Source organism: Lissotriton vulgaris, chromosome 7, assembly GCF_964263255.1.
Source record: "Lissotriton vulgaris chromosome 7, aLisVul1.2, whole genome shotgun sequence".
Taxonomy (NCBI): Eukaryota; Metazoa; Chordata; class Amphibia; order Caudata; family Salamandridae; genus Lissotriton; species Lissotriton vulgaris.
The window spans coordinates 1,441,044,882-1,441,055,682 of record NC_141695.1 but is presented as its reverse complement, the minus strand read 5'-3'; positions in this window follow the sequence as shown (position 1 = coordinate 1,441,055,682).

Sequence of the window (10,801 nt, the reverse complement as noted above, 5' to 3'; positions counted from 1 at the left end):
CTTTCTAATTAGTCCACTCACGTTGAATGGGTACTATCCCTAACTTCAATACATAAACTTGTAAGTCATATCCCAAAATGCATTGCGACATCACACCATCCAGTAAGCCACCTCTTTGTAGGTAACTTTTCACACAGCAGTGATGCTCCCAGGCCTTGGCTAGATGACCTTGATTTCCAGGCTCTCTCCGATGAAAAAGTACAACAGTCCTTTAGTATCAGTATCGCCATTCAATCTATCCTCTCCTCCCTAAGCCTAACTCCTAAAACTAAGACATTATTCTAGCTAACAAAGATGAATTCTCCACCTGCAACAGAAACGTGAAAGAACAAATTCCACATGCACATGAAATCCAATATCTAGTCTAATTCGAGAGCTTCCAGGGGAAAATACAATTCAGGCCTACAAATTCGGTCAACATAAGAAAAGGCACATAGCCTCATGAATGTACACATATAAAATGAACATTATTACGGCGCTCAACTAAGTTAACACATTACAAAAACACATCAATTGTGTGAATACTCATTTGCTACATGTACAAATTCTGCACGTTAAGATTTTCGTCTAATCGTATATAGTTGCAACGTTAATTTCTTCACATTTACATTGAAATATCCCTAGCACTTCACTTTTCATGTTATTACAGTACACCACAAAGGGTATGCAGGCGTGAGCTACCCATGAGAATAATGCACCCTTACAAATTAAAGAGCAAAATCGCACTCTAACAGGGTGAAGAAGAAAAGGGTCAGCTATTCTATCCAAAGCCGCCTTTGTTTTTTAAGACCACATCTTGAGGACTGTAAAAGTTTAGTGAGGGATGGGAGCCACTCCTAGTGCGGGAATTCTGAAGAAATCCCAGATACAATAACTTTGCTGTGTCTATGCTTGTGTACAAGTAAAGCCATGGAATAAGCCTGAGCATGCGGGCTGGGGATGACAACTCAAAACTAGCTAGAGGGCTTAACTCCATTTTTACCTTTATCTCTTAATTTTTTTGTTATGTTTGACTTCTGGGTGGGATGGGTGGCTGCAAAAGGAGCAAATATATTTGTAGTTATAGAACCCTGCTGGGCACTTGCATACCTTCCTATTGAAGGCTTAACACAAGCCCTTCTTATCCCCTGCGTGTTGCTGGCGATAAAGCCGCTTAAGTGGGTCTTGCTGTTAACGCTCTCCAGCCATACATTAACTTCTGTCTTGTCCCACCCTATACCTGGACCCTCCATTTTTGCACACCTGAAATCCTGGTCTGCCTGCTGCAGCTGCGATGCTCTGCCTCTAAAAGGCAGCGGCTAGGGAGCAGGTGGAAGTGATGCGTATTCCCCCTGACCATACCACTTGCTGCTGCCCCCTATCTCACAAGGTGACAGGAAGTTGCCACTAGCTGGCATGTCACTGGTTTGGGGAAGGGCCTGGGTCATGGTGATCCCAGGCCCTAAATGACCCCCCCCCCCCCCCATATGGGGGGTGCTCTGTCAACTCTACTTAATTGGGAAGAAAGTGAATTATCGCAGCTCAGTTTTGTTACTTAGTCAAAAGGAAGGGCACATCTGGTTAGACTGTATCTACCCACTTTATTCACATGGTAGACAGTCTACCCTGCCGAGAGGTTGAGCCCCACAGACACAAGGTAAACCTGTCCTGTGGAAATTTTCAAAATTAACACTTGGACACGTGCAGCAGCTCCTGGGCATTGTCCGTTATGGGGCCAGCTGGAATCTGATAAGGCACTTCACAAAGACTGCAGTGAAGGGGCCACCAGACCTCCTTTTGTTGTATTACCCTGGCTGAGAGCCTCACATAAATGCAAAGAAGGGGAAACAAATGCACACCGTTTATCACTTCACAAATACTTGAGAGAGGCACGTTTTTGACTTTAAGTCCCTGTATTTCCGAGATACATGCATTCTAAGAATGGAAGATGTGTCGGTCTATCAAAGTTTTTACACTAATAATTTAAATACCACTATATTTTTTCTTTTATGGCGCAATAGTGCTACTCCTCCTCTTGCAGGGTGTCGGAGCACGCACATATAGGTATACATTAACGATAAATCATGTGTGCAAATCAATGTACAGGATGTTACATAAGGCAGTGAGGGCTACAATGTGTAGGAGCCAGAAGTCCTTCATAGCTCACTGTGCTGCATCAGAAGGATTACAATTTATGAACTTCAAGTAACTAAAGCATCTCTGTATTAAAAGCAGTAACCAACTTAGCTATTTACATTAAAATCTGTCATCTACTTGTTACATAGTGTGCTTTGCAGGAGAACTATTAACCCTCTATGCTACGTAGATTCAAAACCGGGACCGGAGACCGGAGGTTTAGTTCCACGTTTCCCCTTCTAGCGGGGTTTAAAAAAAATCTATACCTGAGGCCAGGGGCGAACGCCCATAGGGCTCAAAGGGCTTCAGCATCTCCAACCCTACCCCCCCCCCCCCCCCCCAACACAGAGAGACAGTTTTTGAGCTGCTGTAGGCTGGCTGGTCTGGTGTCCGTCTTATTGCAGCTGCACCCAAGTACTTCACAGGTCTTTAAAAGTCCATTCACTTGTTAACGAGGCTTCGTTGATTTTTTTCACCCCTTCTTAGAGCCCCTGCATCTCCACTCTGCCTCCACTGCTGGAAGAATTACCCCACCCCCCCTCAAAATGTTCATTAGCCCCCCCTCCACGAAATTTGGATCAAGTTGCGCCTCTCTGCTTGAGGCTCAGATTTTCCGTCTGGGTTTCGCCGCGTCACTTTTTTTTTTTACACTACAGTGACAGTACAAAAACTAATTTGTTACACATTGTAATGCACTCCACGACACCGGACCAGCATACCTCAACAAACAACTCGCCTTCTATTCCCCGAACCGCCTGCTCCGCTCCGCCAACCGCGCGCCCTCGCTACCGTTTCCCGCATCCGAAGAGCGACCGCTGGTGGCAGATCGTTCTCCTACCTCGCCGCCAAGAACTGGACCACCCTCCCAATACTCCTGGCTCTTCGAGCAGTAGCAGCATCTCCACTCCCCCCCCCCCTCCCCAAGCGCCTTGAGACCCTCACGGGTAAGTAGTGCGCATTACAAATTTCATGATTGATTGATTGAATGCAGTCATGATAAACCTGCTAACTGCCTAACTTAGTTAGCACTCCCTCTCTTGGTGGAGTGGGGGCGGGGGGAATTTGTGTCCTGAAAATAGTTCTAGGAATACCTTTTAGATACGATTTCCAGCAGCTCAGAAGAACGAGGCAGCCAGCGCCGTATGATTTGGTTATGGATAAAAGGAGGCCTGGAGTGGGCTCTTACTTTCCCTTTAATAGTGCATAAGAAGCAGACTGGTTGTTGCTGGAAAGCAGTGAAACAGTCGGATGAAACTGCATGGGCTTCAGAACCTAGCAGGAGGAACAAACTTTAAGTGGCTCATGTGGTGCCTTATGTCTGAGTTGCCTGAAGTTTAACCTGAAGCAGCCTGCCCCCGTTCTCGGTCTGCGGCAGTCCCTGCCCTGGGTGGGTTCCCATCCACTCCTGATCCACAGACTCCAGGCTAACGCATATTTGAGATTAGTGCCTGGCCACAATGGACGCACATAGCGCTTGTGCATATCGCTGTCATCAGGCACTCCTGATATGTGCTGCAAGGGAACTCTGGGAGCTCTCCTTGTGATCATTGAGATAGGTATTAAGAGTATGGAAGAATAAATGTATTAAGTACGAAATATTTTTGTTATGCCTGCTTCGACCTAGAAAGGGAATACAAGAAGAGAAGAAAACGCTGACTTTAAGTGCCAAAAAAAGATAAATACAAACCTTTATTTGCGGAGCCAATTGGTTGCCTATCGACATTGGCAATCAACGCGATTGGTTTGGCAATGTCCTAGCTGCTACATTTTAGAAATAGAAAATGTTTTTTCTGTGCTTGTTTTGTTAGATGGATGATACTATGCGCTTGGCTTCATCATGCGATGCCGTGCCAAATTTGGAAGTTCAAGGAAACCTGCTTTTCTGTATGTTCTGGATGGCTGCTGTGTAATTTGATGCGACTTAACAACACACAATGTGATGGCCAGCTTAGAAGTATTGAGAGCAAAGTTTTGTTTTCTATACACTTCAACATGGCTGGTTACTGCTCTTGGCTTTCAGTGTATGCAGCCTTTAATGGCATCTGCTGTTGGTTTTTGTCAATTCGAGAGTCAAATGTCAAAATGTCAACAGTCTATCATGGTACAAGATGGCTGGCTAGGCATACAGACAAATTTTAAATGAGCATTGGCAAAGCAAATGTGTCTCACCGATGTAAGAGCTATTGGCTTTGAAAATGTATTTTAACTAGGTTTCCAGCAGCATGGCTAAATGTTAGTGGCATGGCATAGAGGAAAGTGGTGTACGCGGAGTGGCTTAGAGTAGTACAGTTGTGGATGCAAGTAACTAAAGTGTCTATAAAGCTGCAGAAAGTGTGATTGAGTGTGAGTGTTTTACATCAAAGTCAATCGTCCATATTGCTGTCAGGGACTGATCCATTGACAGCCTGGCTATGTGCAGGTTTTTGCATCCAGACCAGTGATTCATGCTTAGCATACAAACAATTGGTACCCGCAAAGCAGGATAAAAGGACTTCAAGTGCAAGGGCTCTGCATTTACTAAGAGCCACCTGCCAGACTAAGAGAGAATGTGCTGTAACAAGTGTAATTTCACCCTCAAAGCAATATGTAAAAAGTAAAATCCATGCTTATGTCTGTATATGACAATGCCATGCTTTATTGCAACAGGCTAAGTGGCATTTTCTTTTCACCCTCTGAACTCTACTGTAATACAAACTACCCCCATGTGTATACAAATGCAGGCCAGTGCGTTCACAGATGGAAATGTACACCTTCCCCTCCACTACTTCTGCCTCAGTCCTCTTCCACGCCTGCATTGCCACTCACCAGTCAAGTGATGGTATTTTTAACAAGCATTTGCAATACAATCGGTCTCGCTTTTGGGACCTTATATGTATTTAGCTATGCAGCACATTAGCCTGGGGGCTGAAACATCTACTGTTCTTTAACATGGAGAGAAAGTAAGCACCAACCAGCGTGACACGCCAGCTATGGGAACACATGGAGAGAAATATCGTCTTTCAGCCAAAAATGGTATAGTCCAAAGCTACGTTTGTAATATAAAATCAGGGCCTTCAGTGGCCATATCACTGAAAATACAAGATTTGAAAAAAATATTATTGTCTACGTGGAAGACCATTTCTATGGACTGGAATCTAGAGAAGGCTAAAGTGATTCTGGTATTTTACTGAACTCTGCTGGTCGTTTTCTATCAAGACGGTTAAATAGAGGTAGTTGAACAGAAAAAAAAGTCCCTAAGCGGAAGCAGATAAGTCCTAGAGCTGATCTCAACTGTCTCTATTTAACTGACTTGATAAAAAACGACCAGCAGAGGTCATTAAAATACCAAAATTGCTTTCTGCAGAGGGACTTTCTTTTTTTAAATTTTTCTGGCAACTGCCTCTATTTAACTTTCTTAATAGAAAACTATCAGCAGAGGTCAGTTCAATACCAGAATCACTTTAGCATTCTCTAGATTTCAGTCCATAGACATTGTCCTCCACGAGCACCCGAAGACAATAATATTTTTTTCAAATCTTGTATTTTTAGTGATTTGAGCACTGAAGGCCATGCTTTTTATATTAAAAACAGAGCTTTGGACTATACCGTATACCATTTTCGGCTGAAAGACAATATTTCTCTCCATTTGCTTCCATACCTGGTGTGTCACGCAGTTTGGTGCTTACTTTCCCTCCATGTTAAAGAACAGTAGATGTTTCAGCACCCAGGCTAATGTGCCGCATAGCTAAATACATATAAGGTCCCAAAGGCGAGACCAATTGCATTGCAAATACTTGTTACATGTGTGGGCCTCCCAATGGGTTCTCCAGGGTGAATTAAGGCAGTGTATCTGCACACGAGGCAGTTTTCCTCTTTCCTTCTGGCTACAGCAGCAAACTCTTTTCCAGAGTACTGTAGTTTATTCCCTACTGCTTCAGAGGAGATGGCCATAGTATTGATGCACATTTTCTGGACCCACTTTCTTACCAATGGTCCTTCGACTGACCTTTTTATTTTATGCCTGAGAGGTGATGGGAGTTAACATTTGCATCACCCATTTTCAATTAAAAGTATAACCCATTTGGCTAAGCAATAAGGACCAGGAATCAGTAACTATAGTTAAGGATTTTTACAAATTACCAATCAAGTTAAGATACATGATTCTTAGCACCATACTATAAATATACAGAATAACCACAGGAAGGCTTAACTACTTAAAGTTTTTGGCAGACTGAAATTAGGCCGATAAGAAATTTAGTCACAGCGATACAACAGACATACAATAGAACGTGATGCTCAGAGAAAAGTCTCAGATATTCTCGTCTATGCATGGGTAAAGCTAAATTCCCTTAAGTGAAGTTGAAGCTAAAAGGATGGTTCTAAAGTTTAAAAGATCTAAAAACCAGGAAATTCCAATAGGGAAGTTAGAGCACAGTAGGAAAAATAAGAAGGAAGGGGTCCACATTTCAGAAGCTTGATCAAGAGTCTTCTTGGGTCAGGTAATAAGTGTTGGCCTAAGCCACACTCAGTAAAGAATCAAGGAAAGCATGGAGGTCTAAACTTCTAAAAGTGAAGGGAAAAGTGCTTTAAGCGTTCTGGGGAGTCTACAGGGGTCTGTTCTCCAATGGTGTGAACACTAAGTTATAACACATGAGTGTCCTGTGCACCAACCCTATGCACACATCATTAGGGGTCTATTTTCTTTCTCCACTTCTCACTTTGGATACCTCAATATGCGCAAAGTATCCTACACTGGACATGTTAATTACATTGTCTTCTTACACACAGGTCAGGTTATCTATAGCTAAGATCTACATTTAAATGCAATTCATATGAAACTGTTTACACATTATATAAATCAAATCAGTTTCTAATGAGATCTTATAACATGAGGATGGTTTCATTTCTACTCAAACATCTTAATGGTAGATATCAATTAATGCATTTAAGGCATACATCATGTAAGTAGAATTTATTTCTTTAGTGAGTACATGTCTACTAAGGATGGTTTAATCATAAATACTTCAGAGAATATATCAATTGGTATGATTAAGGCACACACTATGGAGTAAGTGTCCATATCCTAGAGTAACTGCACATTAAAAGTAAAGTCAAGTGCAACACTTATCTTTAGACCACACAAGAAACGGGCTAAATGTTGCACCTTAGAACCCTGGAATGGCCCCCCGATCCAACGTTTTGCCTACAATCCGCCTGGTTGTGCTGACTTAAGAACTCCAGACACCTTCTCAGTGCTAACCTGTGCTAAAATGCGTGTGCTTTCTCCTTTAAACATGGTAAAAAACGTACACCCAACTGGCAAATTAATTTTACTTGTCAGTCCTTAGTAGAGCGGTACTACACATATGCAGGGCTTGTAAATTAAATGTTACTAGTGGGCCTGCAGCACTCATTGTGCCACCACCTAAGTAGCCCTTTAAAAACATGTCTCAGGCCTGTCATTGCAGCCTATATGTAGTTTTAACCTGCAATTTCCAACCTGGCAAAATAAACCTTTTGTCAGGCCTAAACCTTTCTTTTTAATATCTACAAGTCACCACTAAGGAAGGCCCTACATAGCCCATAGGGCAGAGTGCAGAGTATTTAAAAAGTTGGATATGTACTGTTAACCTTTACATGTCCTGGTAGCAAAAAAAACTCTAAATTAGTTTTTTACTACTGAAACGCCTACGTCTCTAACAGGATAACATTGGTTTATCTTAATAATTTATAACTTTCAATTGGGAGAAGATAGGAATGTGAAATTTGGTGTCTAAAGCATTGTAATTTAAACCCCTGTTTAATGGCACAGTCAGATTGTAAGTCGATTCTGAAAATGCCACTGTTGTAAAATTGTAATTTGCTTGTTCCATCCATTTGGTGCCAGTATCTTGAGTCACATGACTAGGTGTAGCTGGCAGTTGGTCTTTGTGTATTGCTTCCAGACAGTGAGACAAAGGGGAAAATATATTAGCATGATGAGCCATTTGACTTGAAGAGGGAGTGGAGCTGTCCTCTATCACACTTGCACATCACAAAGCTTCTGCATTAGCATCTTTACAAAGGGTTTGACACTAGTCACTGTGCCCCCAGACAAGCTGAGGACAGGGCAGGGAGGGAGGAAACGTCAAACACCTGGGGGTGGAAACCTTCAGAAACTTTTCCTTCGAAGTTGGTGTCCAGTATAAATATTGGACCCTCACACCCAACTCTTCAATACACCTCTGGAAGACTCTGAAGGACTACTGTGCTTCCCTGCAAGAAGGACTGCTATTCTGCTGCCCGAGGGAGAAGGACTGGACCTGCATCTTGAACCCAAGACCTTTAGAGTGACTCCAAGGGCTGTTTGGCTGGCGTCCTAATCAGAGTATCGGGACAGAAAAGGCTCCAACCACCTTGAACCGAGCACCTGGACTCTGCCTGCTGTTAATTGTGCCCTCAAGCAGTGCCATCCAGCCCTGATCCTTTGGAAGTGGGCCTGAAAGTGCTCTGCCAGCCCAGTTGTGGTCTCATGGGCAGAACCAATGCATCGGAAGCATCGCCTTGAGACTCAAACCTGATGAGGGAACACACACAACAGCTCATCAGAACAATTGCTGTGTGGCGCATCTTCAACACAGGAGCTCGCAGTCACGGTTGCATGACGAATTCTCCACCCTGGACCTTGAAATGATCCCCAACCAAGATTTAAGGTACTTTGTTCAGCGAGACTAACTTGGACCCTGCATCTGACCTGGGCTCCAGTGCAGTCGGCCTGAACGTGATACTTTGTATTGGTCCGACACCACCAGATAACAATAGGTGGTGCTTTTTGCTTATTTCGAAGCAGTGTTTTCAGGAGAAAAAAAAATAAACTGCAAATATCTGGTTCTACTGACTGGCATATTGTCATGCTGGTATTGACTAATATATTACATTTTACTCTTTTTCTAAATTGGTGTGAGATTTGTCTTGTGCTGTGTTTTCATTTTATTACTGTTTGAAGTGCTGCATAAATAGTTTACACGTTGCCTCCAAGTTAAGCCTGACTATTTTTGTGCCAAGCTACCCAAGGGTTGAGCACAGGTTAATTTGGAGTTTGCTTGTGTCTCAAGCTGACAAGAATTGTGGATGCTGCTTAAATAGGCCCCCCCAGCCAGTAACCCAATTTCCTACTTTGGTGTTCAGCAGTGACAATAGGGCTTTGTTTGTGCAGTGCCATACAGTGATTTTCTGTTCCACTTAAATCCCAGATAAATAATTTGATACCATTTAAAATCTTCTTGATTGGCTCTTTTGTTTTTTCCAAACACACCCTCTTTCTACCTGACTCTGCGGCTAAACCTGCAAGGATGGAATTTGAGGTTGCCAACCTTTATAACTACACTGTGGTTGAGCTTAAGGAAGCCTGTAAGGAGAATAGACTTCCAGCCAATAGGAACACAAGGATGCTAGAGTTCCAGAAGGCTCTGAGGGCCTGGTTGGAAGTTCATCAATCACTAGCAACAGCAGAGGAGGAGTATGATGTGGAGGAGCGAGGGGAGGACCTGAATACAGGTCTTGAAGTGCAGCAGACAGGGGAGGGGGAAAAATTATCTCCTGAATTTGAAACCGCCCGAGCAGAAAGCAGTGTGCCCCTACAAGGCCTGTCCCCAGAGTTGCTGGTAGGTAGAAAGGCTGAAAGGGAGCTAAGGCTTGAGATGGCCAAACTCAAGATGGAGAAAACTAGCCATGGAGGAGAAACCTGCCTTATAGGGACTGGCTCATGAAAGGAACCTCAGAAAGCTGATCCTCAAGCCAGGCTTGCAGAGTGTAGCCATAACGGTGGCAGCATATCCACAGTACTCTCTGGAGTCAAGAGGGCTAACATTCCCAAGGATCTGGTGCCTAACTTTGCTGTGGTCGATGACATCAACAAGCAGTATGAAGCCTATGAGGTTGCTCTGGAAATGCATAGGGTACCTGAGGAGAACTGGGTAGGTGGGGGGGTCAGCCTCTGGAGGCACAAACCTAGTGAAGGGAAGGATGTCCTGCTGGCTCTAGAGAAGTGGGCCAGGATGAGCTAATCCCTTGCTCCCCATGAAAGACACAGTTGTCAGGAAGTATTTCTCACCCCAGGGAAGTATAGGCAGATGTTCAGGGACAGGGAGAAGCTGCCCCATCAGTCCTGGGTAGATTTTGTGCATTCATTTAGCAAGGTACTGGATGGTTGGGTGAAGGGCAGTGAAGTGAAATTACCAGGGGTTGTACAATTTTGGTGGCAAAAGCACATGTTCAGTCTTTGTTTGCCAGAGCTGTGTTAACACCTGATTGATAGTAAGCTCACTGACCACAGGGAGCTTGCCAAGGAGACAAACCACTGGATCAGCACCAGGGGCCACACAAAGGGATCTTGGGGGGAAGGGGTGGGGAACGGGGTGTTAGAAAAAATCATCACAAGGAAGATAAAAATAAAAAAAACAAGACTTCTCTAAAGGTTTACAACATAGTTCCATGGGGCAGGATTGCCAATACCCACCCGAGAAAAAGAAGAATAGGTTCTATTACCATAAGTCATCTGGAAAGTGTACCCCTAAGTGCTATGAGTGCAATCATGATATGGTAAGCTACATGCTGGCCTTACCCAACCACTTCAAGGGTGATCCCAAACAGACACAGCACCCTATTGATGGGGGTATACAGCAGGAATATCGACGGTATAATATCGACTAGCATAAATATCGAGGTA